At 42.4% G+C, this 14,750-nt stretch overlaps 1 long non-coding RNA gene across 1 annotated transcript in view; it reads right to left on the bottom strand.

Annotated features, from left to right (window-relative positions):
* Nucleotides 1-5,610: 5,610 nt before the first annotated feature.
* LOC138580256 (uncharacterized) overlaps nucleotides 5,611-14,750 on the bottom strand; it is a 128,353-nt gene continuing 119,213 nt past the window's right edge. Inside the window, exon 2 of the long non-coding RNA XR_011304221.1 lies at nucleotides 5,611-8,873. This is a non-coding gene — a long non-coding RNA (uncharacterized lncRNA). The remainder of the gene's footprint in view (nucleotides 8,874-14,750) is intronic.

Here is a 14,750-nt window from a genome sequence, read left to right as displayed (position 1 = left end):
GTGGAGGGTGGCCATTTGATTAGGCGTTAGTGATAGTTTGACTGACAGTGATTCAGCTGATTCAAGTTTGGAATCAGATGCGACTCTTAGACCAAGAGAGTTTTTATGGATGAAGGCCACACCACCGCCTCTGGATTGGGCAGTGGTGCGGTCACATCGCGTGATGCTGTAGTCAGGTGGTAAAGCCAAGGATATTGAGGGGCCAGATGCGGCAGGTAGCCAAGTTTCGGATATAGCAATGAAGTCAAGGTCAGACGTGGTGATGAGGTCAACAATGTCTAGTGTGTGTGCTGGGAGGGATTTGGCGTTGATAAGGGCGCTCTTGTTCAGAGGTGGTTTAACCCCTGTGATAGTAAATTTGCACATAGCGGTGAGCGAAGGTGAGCAGGGTGGTGTGTGTAAGGTTTGCTTGGTGGAATTGCTACGGGTGTGTCATAGGCGGAATCTAGTGCCTAATCTCTTGCTTCTGAGAGAGAGGGAGCAGGGTTGGTTAGGGGTGGGTTTCCTTGCGAAGTGTTCCAACCACAGAGCAGGGTCATTGAGGTATTGGTTTATGTAGTTACTGGGGCAGTGTAAACCTGTGGTGGTGGCTGCAGGGCTCATTATAGGAGACAAACCAGACTATCAAGTGAGTTTTGCCCATAGGGGGAAAGTTATTACAGTGAGTAACTGGGCAGCTGAGGCAGCCTGTAGGGCCAGAGTGTAGTACAGTATATGGAGCACACTAACGTGCATGATGGTAGTGCTAGATGCCTAGGTGAGATACCTGCGAGATAGGTCACACGGAATCAGATTGGGGCTCAAGCAGATGGAACTGTGGTGTTGCAGCAAGGCACAGCAGGGTAGGAGAGCAAGCGCCGCACACAGTGGTCAGTGACTGTTCTCATACAGCGTTCCTAGAGTGTACTGGCCACTTAGTAGTATGCAGGAACTGCCAGGCATAGAGCGTAACGATGGCAGTGAATTCTCCTTCTCTCCATCTTGCTTTTCCACTGCCAGTTTTGAATCTCCCAGCAGTGGTCACATGTTCACACCAATTAGTATTCACACTGTTCTTTGCGGTCTTAGTAATCTTCATTACTCGATCCCTCATCCTCATACCATTCTTCTCATAAGAATATGTATGGGTGATTCTGTTACCTTCACTAGGATGTTCTATGTCACAGTATGCCATACATAGATCAGAAGGAAATACATGGATGTCATTATCCCTTAGAGATCGGGAGGTATACCATGTCTCTTCTGTTGAGTCGCCCGTATTTCCCTGAGGGTGCTCTCCCCCTATGTGGTCCTCCAGGAGATAGCCACCCCCAGGGTCGGAGTCAGGTAGCTTCTGCCCTTCTCTGGCCACATAACGGGAGGTTGTCCCCCGGGAACCAGTGACAACTCCATCAGATGTGCCGCCGTAGCTTGCTGTGCATTGCTTTACAACCTTGCCTCTATAGTTATTTCCCTGTAAGTGAACTTCTCTGCTTCCCTCCAGGAGTATAATCAAATGGCCCCTACTTTACTACATCACCAAATATAGCGGTGGACATCACAGTAGAAGCACATGGAAGCAACACAATCACAATGCACTGACCTCACACTGCTCCCACATCTTGCACAAGTGACACTAGTGAATTCACCCTCAAGGATAGGAAACTGATGACATGCTGTGCTGGTGGGTGACTACCACCTGTTGAGTGTGAAACACCTCCTGTATCTGATGTCCAAATTGTGTGTGATACTGTGCAGCGATGGCAAACAGTTATAACTAGTACATCTCTGCTGGTGATGAGATCAGCACAGTTAGTCAGGCACAGGTCACCGTGATGTACTAGAACATGTGCAGGTGTGACAACCTAATCAGATGACAGTGGAGGAGGCATAGCCCAGTTTATCCCAGACAGAAGTGGAAATAGAACAGATGACATCTAGGCGGGGACTGGGAGTACAGCACGTAATCTGAAAGAGGAGCGGCGCGTACAATCAACTACCTGCATCGAAGAAGGGCACAGACAGAGCAGAGGGAGATTATTGAACCAATCACAAAGAACAGGAATTCTTTCTATAAAACCTGTTAGAGGGAAGAAGAACAGCAACCAGTCTCCTTTCTGCACTGCTTGGTCACATCCATGTGGTAGAGGAAGGCCTCAAATCTTGACCATCCCTCAGCAAAAGAGATACTGTCATCACTGGGCGATTTCACACAAAAGGGTGCCATACTGTCACTGCACACAGTCCTTATAATGGACAGTTGCCCTGCTGGAGGGTTGTCCTTGAGTGAATCTTTGTTTTCAATTAGCTAGCCTGATGTTGAATTTAAAGTTATGGGCAAAATGAGTGCACCAAGTCACGGGTAGGTTTTAGGGATCTTAACTGTGTTGACACAAAAGGTAAGATGAATACAGGAAACAGGTTACATACATGGGTAGGGGAAGCATCCACAGGTCCCCTTGTTCATTCAGCCTCAGGTCCCAACTGGCAACTTTAGTGCCTAGCAACACAGACCGCTCATAATATTCCATCCCAACATTCTACAAGCAACATTAGCATATAAACCACATTAGGCAACAAGACTAAGTCTTAACACATGACGTGCATTATTTTGTGACCTGGCCCCAGCATTTATTCCCCTCCCATCTCTGCATCCCTTGGGGAGTATAATTCAATTTGCAAAGCATTACCAAACACCTGTGACTGCGGTGGATTGCACAGTACAAGCACACGAAAGCAACACTCTCACAATGCACTGACATCACACTGCTCCCACATATTACGCAACTGACATTAGTGAATTGACCCTCAGGGGGAGGTGTTGCAAGTATGGATCCTGCAGGAAGCTTTCACTTCCTCGTCCCTAGTCTGTCTCCCCACTGTGGCACCAGTTACCCCAAAATGCACCTTCTTTGCACAGCCAATCCTTGGCTCTGTCACTTCTGGTAGTTCTCCTCGCAGTCACAGATTATATTCTGTAAATTTGCAGCGAGTGCCTAAAAAATGCTTCCTGACAATTCTGACCTCCAGACTTGAAAGATTTCTCGAGTACATCCAGGGGCCATCACAAATTCAAGCTCCCACTAATTCTAATGCTTCCTTCCACGGCCCTACAAAATGCAATCAAAGGAAAATTGCTTCTCACCACAAGATCTAGCTTCCCGCTTGCATGAGCCGCTTCCCATTTGAGCCACTCTCTACCACTGCACAAGCCCTCCTCCTTATGCAACCTCCATGCGCTTACCTCAAACCCACTGCATCGTCCCAGTATGCTAGTTCTGTGTGTCCCTTAAACATCCATGCATCTCCATGGACTACAGGCTGGTTTCCATGGGCCTGGGCACAGTACGCCATATTCTTGGACAGGGTATCTGCGCCGTAAGACCACTACGCCAGTGGTTGGTGCAGTATAAAAGGTGCACAACAATTACCCAGTTGTTGGCATCAAATATGCCTGCATGCTCAGGCCTCCCCCACCACCCGCCCCCTCCAGATGCATAGTGCGGCCTCAAATGTAAAGATGTTAGGGGAGGAACCATGGGTGGGAACCTGCAGCCAGTAAACAGTGCTATCATCCGACCCTTCTTGACGTTTGGGTTGGTGCTGTCCCTGTAATTCCTGAGCCAGGGGTTGCTAGGGACATGCCAAGGGTTCTAAGGGATAACAGCTGGTATGGTGAAGCAGAACATCGAAGGACTGGATACAGAATGGCAGCCTGTTTTTCCCCAGAGGGAACAGAATATCTGAGTAAATTGAGAGAAATGCCCTGTGGAGGCTTAGAACAAGCGAAGTGGTCGAAACTTGTCTAAAGCTCCCAAAGGTGCCTTGAGTTAGGCATACCGCAGGGGGCAGTGCCCGCAGCAGTCCTTTCACGGCTTGGGCAGCGCTGAATCGACAGCGGGCCTTCTGCATATTGCATACATGCAAACGTTACCCATTCCAGGGAGAAACAGGTCCATTTCTGGTTTTAACTTTGCATTCTGGGATTTGTAGTCCAGGGTCTATATCCAGGACTCCAAGTCTCAGAATGTGAAGTTCAGGATAATGTTGGCATGTATGACATTGGTTCTCCCCCAACCCATCCACACCACCTGCGAAAAGATCCTCTGCCAAAGTTCCCCGGCTGTCAGGTCTCCCCGTACACACCAGAGCTGCTGGCAAGAATCTTACCCACGCATGCACCTACATCAGAGTGTCCAAGCACCCACTCAGAGAGCCAAAACGCACGGTGCAGCTTCTTAGCACTGCATGTTACTGTTCCAAGGCGCTTCTCTTAGAGCAATCATTGCTTTCTCAGCTGCTGCTGCTGCTACTGCAACCGCTATCAGACCCTCATACAGTTGCTATAGAGAGATATATGTGGCACGCTATTCCTTTCCGATTAGGGTGCATATGCAGACCTTACTTGGCACACTCTGCTCCCTTGGTCCTCTGTGCTGATAGAGGCTGCATGTACTCTAGTGCTCTGCGCTTGATTCATTTTGTCTGCCGGCTCTTCTCTACGGTAACTTTCCAATGGGCTGCCACTATTGGCAATGGAGTCTTCTTCCATTCCTATGTGTTATGGTCATGGAAAACGTAATGTCCTCTATTTCTAGTTTATTATGTTAGGGCGTTCTTGTTTCTTGTGTATTGGTTAATTTGATGCAGACTGTCGGATTAGTGAATTGTACTACTTAAGGTTGTTGGATGTGTACTTCTTCTTTTCTCTGCAGCCTGAGCTTGGGTTTTGCCTGTTGATACTCTGACCCTGAAAGGCTAGTTTATTTTTGGTTACTGGCCTCCCTCCTCTACTTCTGAACCCCTCTCTGCCTTTTTATTCCTACTGTTTATGTTCGCATTTGTGATCCTGTCCACGAATCCTGGGCTTGCACCATTTGCCAGTTTATGCACTAAATCAAGTGCAGGTTATACATCTTGACGTACATCAGATATCTGGCTAGTTTTTTATCTGCTGGAATTCCTGTGGATCTGCACCTCACTGAAGGCGCTGATATCCGTCTCTGGTGGGAGACTACTATCAGGTAAGTGAGAAATACCTCCTGCATGTGATGGTGATGTCTAAGGTGACCAGATTTTCCAAAATAATAAACCGGGGTAGGCTACCAACATAAAAGTGGGACTACAGTTTCACTGTGGTCGCTGACACAAAAGTAGGACTATATGTCAGTAGCGGTCATAAACACAAAGAGGGACTACAAACACAGATATTGAACTAATGATAGGACTCACACAGGAATGAGTGTGAGCCTGGGGGCAGATCAAATTATTCCTGTCAAAATACTCGGTTCATGTTCAGGTGTCTTGTGGCATTATATTGAATTTCAACCCTTAACCTGGGGAGCTCCTCCCCTTCCCCTAATCAGGGAGCCCTACTATACTTCACTTAAGTTTTCTTTTAGCTCTAGCCTTATTGAAGACTCATATAGAGCCACATAAAACTCTCCCCTCACCCCCGTGCCCACAGTGAGCCAAGAACCAGGCAGGGGTATAGAAAAAATATATATGTCTTTGTGGCAGATATCACAGCTTCAATTACAAAACACACTTTTACTTTTTCTATATTTACTTTTTGTCTCACAAACATGGAACACAGGCTAAATAAACTGGTCAAAACTCTTTACCCATGAACCCAGTTGAATGTTGAATTTTAATAATAATAATATGGCACAATCCCAGAACATAATCTTCACATTTCTGGCTGAACGTTTTTTAGTGTCAAACATAGGCACACATTTTGTTTTATGAAAATTAGTTCACCTTAAAGGCTTGAAATATGGAGTTCCCTGCGCACTCAAAATCCTAGCAGTTGAAATTACAGATTTGTAAAAATGCCTGTGGCAAATATTACACAAAAATATAGCTCACAAATAAACACAGGGTTGATTTAAAAACAAGACATATATCACACATTCAGTGTTTGATACATGAGGTCTCACTTTTGCAAAGCACTTCTCCCCAGCCCCAAAAACTCAAGCATCAATGACATGCAGCGCCCTTCTGTTCATAGGCCAGGTCTAGAGAGTGGGGACGATTTAGATGTTTTTTCCAAGACCCGCCCTCACTTAAACACCTGTATTAGGGAAGTTGGACAGTAAAATGGAGAGGATTATGAATTTTGGTTGTTAAGACAACTCTTGACCTAAGGGCCCATGTTGGGTGGAGTTGGGCAGTTTAGAATGTTCTTTTGTGGGGCTAAGGACACCTTTCGGTTACATACAATGTTGGAAGAGTGATGACAATAGGGAATGTAGATTTAAAGATAAGAATACCTTTTATTTAAAAGCACGTTTTGGGAATGGGTTTCAGTTGGGAATTTTAGTTTTAGGGACAAGCATCTTTTGGTTTGAAAGGCAGGGTTTGGGGATGGTGAAAATTATCCATTTTTTTCTGGTGGCAAGTATATCTTTTGCTGAAAAACAAGTTTTGGTAAAGGGTTCAGTTGGGAATTTTCATTTTAGGAAAGGACACCCCTTCTTATTAGAGAAGTCAGGGGTAAACAGGAAAATCAAGACACGCTATTACTTTAAATTACTATCTTGTATCTTCCCGCTAGGAGAGAGGGTGAAACTTTCGAAATTCTTCTAAGCTCCCCCCCTGCATCAATTTATTTGGGAATTAATTCAATTAATATACAGTCAAATATGCTAAGGGTCTACACAATTGTACCCCACCACCCACGAATGGAACAGAACCCACTATGAAAGGGAATGGGTTAATTTAATAGGTCCCCACACTGACATTTTCTTGGGACAATCTACTTACTTTTGGAAAACTCTGGGCTCAGCACTCGAGAAGACTGAGTAGGGCTTCACTCTTAGGAAAAAACAGAATGCTGGCCAGCACTTCTGTCAATGGAATTCCACTGCAATCCTTCCTCTATGGTTCTAGGGAAGTCTCACAGCCTATGTTTTCTAGTCTCCCCAGCAATAGACAGCTCCACCCCTCTTCCAATATTTCCACCCAGATGCAATTTCAGCAGATCTCCTTTGGTGATTTTTGGCAGATGTTCCTCTTTCATAGTGCAAGACCTTTTTATTCTTTAAGCCCCTCCCATGGAAAGTGAACATGGGACGGTGCTAGCTTTTTGTCTCGCAACCAGGATTGGACATACACATTTCTCTGCAACCCCCAAGTACAGCCCCTCTCTAAGGATTGGTTCAGCAGTCTAGCACAGAAATATTCCAACTCCCATTTGAAATTCCCATTTTTTTAATGTCCAGTTTTACCCCAAAAAATACCTACACGGCAAAATTGTAATTTACTATATATATTTAGCTTCAGCTAATAATGGGGGATTTTCTTAAAATTACATCAATGTTTGCACCATGTTGCACGGACCTGTGGCAATTTTTTGCCATTTATACAGAAAGTATAGTAGTTCTGAACATGCAATTTAATCTCCAGATACCTCATTTATTCCCATCAACTCACCAATTCTTAAATTCGGGACATATTCCGGGCAGCCAGAAAAATAATTCAGGTCATAACATGATTTCCAAAAATCGCATGTGGATTAAATGTATATCAGAATAACCTGCTTGTTACTGGCTTTCAAGTGACAGATCAATGGACGCAGTGTGAATTATTGTTGCTGAGAAGATCACTAGTTATGATAGTCCATTTAAACTAATGGGAAATCGTCATATGTATGCAAAGCATAGCTCTAATTTCTCCAGACCAGTTTCATTTCTTGGCAAGCATGTGATCAGAGCCTCCTGGAGTGAATGATTGTTTTTACAGCATAGGTACAAGCCTGTAGCCTCCTTGTTGTTTGAAAGTTGGTGGGCTGCGGAGATCCTTATCATGCAGCAGACAGTTCACCTTTGCCCTGTGATGCCATGAGGACATCTGGCCCAACATTTTGTTATCTGAAGTTGATCACAATTTTGATCTCAAAACATTATATTTCATGGTATTTTTCCCCATCCAGCGCTGGGTCTATGTGTGTACATCAACTTTGAGACTTCCCTTCCAGATAAGGAGCAAGGAAGGCCTTAAAATCTGCCCAACAAAAAGCAACAGTGTCTGTCCTGTCTTGGGCATATCGAAACAAAATAGCCTTTTTCACTTGTTGCCGGTATTTTGCCTTTGAAGCATATTATCTATTTTAATACATTGCATCTCATCAACACACACCAAGTATTTGCCCTGATATCTTTATTTTAGATGGGGAACATTTTTCTCAAGTCTTGATTTAAAAACTGCAAAACACAGATGCAAAGTAATTTCAGTGTTTGAAAACCCTGCTTTTCATGTAAAAGGGGCCTTGGATTTTCTCTTGCAAATGTGAATTAAAGGCTGCTTTTCAGTTCGAACTTTCCTTTTGTAATGAAAGATAGGCCTTTTGATTTCCAATGTTTGGCCATTCACATAGCCTTTCCATTTTATCATGACTCTTCCTTGTGTTACTGGCAGAAACACATGCAGTCTGCATTTATAGGCTCATTTTCAGTGTGGAAGTTTTTTTGAAGGCTGGCAGGTCATTTTTACAGCAGGCCTTTCAGTTATGTTTGTTTGGGTCTTGGATTAAACCCCAAACGCCCCCTGCCCCATGGATCTTCCATTATTATTTCGTGGGGGAGCACAGGGAAAAGTGGGGTTTTCTTCCAAAGTGCTTTTTTTTCCTTTTTATATTGTTTCTCTTTGTTGCAGCCCATTCAGCTCAATTTCCTTCCTTAGGGATTGGGCACTCCAGCCTCCACTTCCCTCTTTTTGATTGGGGGTTGTGGAACAGAACCCCCTCCTTCTCCTTCCTTAGGAGTGGGTGTTCCGGCCTCCACCCTTGTCTTTGGGTTGGGGGTGTACAGCAGAACCCCCTTCCATCCTTCTTCCTGCGGTCCTCCCCAGAATCCCATCCTGCCCCCAGGCTGGAAGTGAAGGAAGTCAGTTATCTAGCAATAGAAAAAAAAGAAAGGTTTAGTACTTTTTACACAACATATTTCCCTACAAGATATAACATTGCATTCGGAGAGAAAAATCATTCCATAGAAATAGATATAACATTTCAGACCATCAACATAACATATTTCTTCTTAACATTTCCAAATCATATTAATTAACTGCTGTAAGGAACTCATGGTGGCAACAGTAAAGACAGACACGAGTGCTCACGATTCAAGGGGGTTTATCTAAACAGTATGCAGGTTGGAAAATGCCTAAGCTAAACCTAAATCTAAGATGGGAGCAAGCTTCGACCATGAAATGAAAAATAAGGCACTCCTTGTGGCATCTTGTCAAAATAAAGGGCCTATACTAAGAAAAAATGGTTGCCAATCCTTACAACTAAATATAGAAAGAGTGTGGGATAAGGGTTTCAATAAAGAAAAAAGTGTTTACAAATAATATGTCAGGTTGTGAATGCCAGGGGTCTCCCTTCCCCACGTTTTGAGTACAGACAAAGTGGGTCTTCTGAGCACAGCGCACACTCAAGCTCTACCAGAGCGAGCCGACAGTTTCGTACCAGCTATCAGGTTCTTCGATGGTTAAATCTCTTTTCAATAAAAGTCTCTTGCCTTTGAAGACCTGAAGCTTTCCGATTAACAGAAAGTTTGTTTCCTTGTAGAATTTAGGGTGATGATTTTTCACCCCATGGTCCCCCTCTTGCGGGCCCCGACCCCTCTCGAATCTCAGCCTCCCTCTGCCGGTTTGACTATGACTTTCCTTGCATACACAAATCTTAATGTCTTAATGAGTTTGATCTAGTATTGCTACCGGAAACCTGGCTGACTGTTGAACCGTTATGGCCTAATCGACAGTTATGCTGGCTCCCTGCTGTTAAACAGAAAAGAGGTCGACCAATGATGGGACCAATGGCCACCCTAAAGATGTCTGTTCCATGTAAAATATATCAGTGGAATAACCCACACCCAGGACTGCAACTTATTAAATACGAAATAGAGAATCCACAAATAATAATTTCCATCATTATTTCATATTGGAACCCCTTCGTAAATCACAGATGATACATTTTTTAATATTATTGCAGAATTCTTATATGAAATAGACACTGACCCTAGTATTACCATGACTATAATAGCTGGTGACTTAAACACCCATTGTATTAAGACTAGTATGAAAATACTATCCAAACGAGCTGGAAAATTGCAAACTCTGATGGAAACCTGAAATATGATTATGCTAAATGGAGATGATCCACCTAACACGACATGGAAGAGAGGACTTTCTACAGCCGTCATTGATTATGTGTTTATTTCAAGACAGTCACTAACAACAATAATAGACTTTAAAATTATTGCTAGTGACCTAAGCGATCATAATATACTGGACATGACATGTAATATTGCTAATAACCAGTATAAGGAAATGTATCATGAGAATGATCTACAAGTTAATCAAGGACTGAATCGAAAAAAATGGTCTGAACCGAAATTTGAAAAATTATTAGGCAAGATCATGGTGCTTCCAGAGAAACAATATATTGAAGTGCTGCATAAATTTGAAGGCCCACAAAAAAACCAAGTTGAAAACCATAGGATGTAGGGAGATCACCTATGACCCGATAATACTGGATAAGAAAAGGCAAAAAAGAAAAAATATTAGAAATCTAATATCTAAAAAACCAAGCAACCTTGATAAACAAATAAGACTAATAAAAATTAAATATAGAAATCAAATGAGACAATATAGATTTATGAAGAAACAATCAGAAGGGGAGAGCATGTTGAGTGTGATTAGTAAGAAATTAAGTGCCCAGATTTGGTGCTTGCTTAAAGATGCGTCAGGAACAGGGTCTAAGCTGAACATAATAAATACAATAGGTGAAGAAGACTGAATAAAACACTTTAAGAAACTATTTTTTCAGTCCTCCATTATACATCAACAACTAAAGAAGATCCCTGAGGCAGAAAACAAACTTGATATTGAAGTAGAAAATATAGAAAGGATAATTGGAAAATTGAGTACATCCAGAGCCCCTGGTCCAGATGGCATATCGAACGCTATTATGAAAAGACATCCTGGAAAATGGGCAAAAATGTTGTTCCAAATTTTCGGCACATACAGAAGATGGGTTTGATATACCCGTATATAAAAAAAGGTAATTGCTTGGTACCTGAAAATTATAGACTGCTGGCTATAATGGACGCAGCAGGAAAAATGTATCTGAAGATCATTTTGGAGGATTTAAAGACGTGGTTAAAGGTAAACATATTATTAGACCGTTGCCAAGCGGGTTCTGTAATTGGAATAGCAATATTACCAAATTTGCATATATTACAGACTTTAAAAAACCAGGCAATACAAAAAAAGAAAATGTATATAGCTTTCATAGACTACCGTCAAGCATTCAACATGGTATCCAGACCTCTGCTGTGGGAAAAATTGAAAATTGCAGACTGTCCTGAGTATATGATTAATTCAATACAGCAACTATATACACAGGAACCACTGTTCAAGTCAAACTGAATGAGAGGGACTGCTTACAAAAGAAATTGAAACTAATGTGGGTTTAAAGCAAGGGTGTTTACTAGCTGCTACACTTTTAAATTTTTACATTAGTGGAATAAAAAACGACTTTAATAAAATACAGTCTAATCCTCCCAGATTAAATCGGATACAGATCAAATACATGTTGTATGCGGACAATCTGATCATTGTTGATCAGACATCATTAGGAGTAAATTGTATGATACAAGCAATGGAAATCCATGCAAAAGAAAATAATTTACAGATTAATTCAGGAAAATCCAACATTATGATCATTGGTGGTAATCAATTGTCTAAAAGGAAACTCGAGAAAAGGTGGAACATCAATGGGGAGACAGTAAAAGTGGTAAAACAATTAAAGTATCTCAGAGTGAATGTAAATGATTCAAATATAGATGATCCCTATAAAGATGAAATTAAGGGTAAAATGAATATGCTCTGCTCACAAGCTAAACTAATCCAAAGAAAATATGGGAAATTCACTAGTAATCCTATAATAACATATTACCGGCAAAAGGTGGTGCCAACCATTAGATATGATGCAACATGTAAAACCCTGAAAGAACAGCCAAATTGGGTGCAAATAGAAGGTAGATATTGGAAGACATTTTATGAGTGTTGATGTAGATATAATTTGCACTATATTTTAGATTGTGGAAAATGGTTGTATTTTAAAGAGTATATGAATGTATGTAGATTACTTTTTAAATTTTATAGTATTTTATTAGGTGATTTAGATAGATTGGTTCTTTAAATGTATACAAAATGGCCATTTTCATTGCGATACGTTTCATTACTTTTGTTCAAATTGTAAAGGGAAACATTTTAATTTCACATGCAAACATATTTGTAAAGTCGTTTTTTTCAACTAAATCAAATAAAAATAAATTTAAAAAATGCCTTTTTATACAGTCATACAGTCCTCTGTGGCCATGCCTCTACCAGGTTCCTTTTTGTCAACACACTGTTTCTTGTGACTTTAGACTTCGCCCCTCTTTATTGGCATCCCTCCGCCAGGTTCACTCTTGTCACTTTACAATTCCCTTCCCTTTATCTTGATGTAGGATTCCCTTCTCTTACGTTTCAATGGTTTGTCGGTCAAATTATTTTGACTGTACAGGGATTTGGCTCGACCCCTGTATGATAACTTTGACCTGTCTTGGCGGCTACCCTATGGCTTCTGGTATTAACAGCTTCATGCCACACAGGATCACCTCTCCCCTCTGCAGCTGGTCTTCCCGTAACATTTCACAGTTCTTTGAACTTTGCTACTTTCATTCAACACAGTTTGGGTGCTTTATCGACTCTCCCCTCAACTCACCGGCTGTGATGAACTACTTCGCCTTCTTTGTATCTGGAGTCAAGGCCGGTACCACGGTAGCAGGAGTCTCCCTTGGTCCTGCTTATCTGCATAGGCACGCTCCGTGTACCACTGCCATCTGCTGCAACACACTTGAGCTATTGTTTGCAGTCTTACGGTTCCTTCTATGGAAGTCTCATGGGCCTTGCTTGGAAAGGGCAAGGTAGCCTCTTGTCATCCTCTTGGTTCGCGCCTTCTTTCTCCTCCTCTTGAGCTGCCGTGCCTTGATAGCTGTCTCGTCATGCAGTATGTCTTGCTCATACTGTGCTCTCGTGCTCCCCTTTTTATCCTTGTGGGGAAAGGAAAGGGCCATCGAGTGTGTGTGGTTCTGATCAATTGCCTGACTTTGCCTGACCCTTGTATTAGGACGTGTCAGGTAAACACTCTGGTGTTAGTCCGTTGTCTTTCATGTTGTGCGAAAGTGTTCATGTAGGAAAAGGGGGGGCTGTGGTTTTGAATGTCCTACGTGGTAGGATGGGGAAAAGGTGTTGAAAGAAGGGGCATACTTTGTCTCACCCGTCGGTGTCCCACTCCCATTCCCCGAGGACCCCCATCCAGGTGATCCTCCCTCACTGGTCCACCCCCAGGAACTGGATCCAATAGCGATGGCCGTGTCCTGGCCACCTGGATGACAGATCCCCGGGGACTAGCTAGGGAGACACCTTCAGGTTTATCACACTACTCACCTGTCATAAGTCTCCATCCAGGGTTTTCACCCTTTCCTTTTACTCCTCGGATGGTACACCAGCTCGACTTTCATTTGGCTCCTCAAATCAGTCATAAAAAGCTTGTCTGGGATTACAGCTTTTCTACTGATTGATGTTGACCCATTTTTCTTCTGTCTGTTCTCCTTTTGGGATGCAGATCTTCAAGGCAACAGGTGACATTTTATCTACAATTTCAGAGACACCACACCAAGATGGAAGACGTTTCCGCTCCTTGGTCTGATTCCTTTGAACATTGTGCAGGTAAACCATGTCATCTACCTTTTACTCCTTCCTGGTGGTCTTTAGATCATAATATGCTTTCATCCCTTCAGTTGACTTTTCCAAATTGGGCTGAGCATAGGTGAAAGCATGCTGAAGGTGCTTCCTTAAATTTTCAATGTATTAATGAGGGTATCTGGTCTTTCCATCGAATACCTTTCCATCGTAAATTATTCATTGAATTGCTTTTCCATCGAAAAGCATATTCATTGAATAATTTTCAATGGTTAATTTCGATGAAAAGGGTTAGGTGGAGGGTTAGGGTTGGGGTTAGTGTTAGGTGTTAGGGTTGGGGCTAGGGTTAGATTTCGGGTCAGATTTAGGGTTATCTTAAGGGTTAGATTAAGGGTTAGGTTAGGGTTGGAGTTAGGGTGAGATTAAGGGTTAGATTAGGGTTAGGGGTTAGAGTTGGGGCTAGGGTTAGATTTAGGGTTAGATTAAGGGTTAGATTAAGGGTTACATTAAGGGTTAGGTTGGTGTTAGGGTTAGGGTTAAGGAGGATGGGCGTGGGGGTTAGGAGACTGGAGGGGGGACCCCCAAAATACAAAAACACATTAAAATGTTACAAGGAGCTGACCAGTGCCGAAATTTCAGCATTGGACAGCTCCATGTAACGTTTTAATGTAGAAAATAAATGCATCGAAAGGCTATCTTTTGCATTTAAAAGTATATATCCATTTGATGGAAAGGTTTTCGATGGATATGTACTTTTAATGTAAAACATAGAATTTCAATGCTTTTATTTTCGATGCATCTTTTTAGATGGACGCATTTATCAGTGTCTGCTCCCAAATTCTGTAGAGCAGATGCTGAGGTAAAACCATGTTTGCCCGGTCTTAAGCTCAAATGGAGAAACCTTTGTTGCAGAAGATGGTGTAAAAATGCTTGTGGCAAATATTGAACCCAAATGTAGCTGACGAATAGACACAGGGTTGATTTAAAAACAAAACATACATCACACGTTCAGTGTTGGATAC

The sequence above is a fragment of the Ambystoma mexicanum genome, chromosome 3p, assembly GCF_040938575.1.
Source record: "Ambystoma mexicanum isolate Mex_15411 chromosome 3p, UKY_AmexF1_1, whole genome shotgun sequence".
In the NCBI taxonomy this organism is placed as follows: domain Eukaryota; kingdom Metazoa; phylum Chordata; class Amphibia; order Caudata; family Ambystomatidae; genus Ambystoma; species Ambystoma mexicanum.
This window is presented reverse-complemented; position numbering and strand designations above follow the sequence as displayed.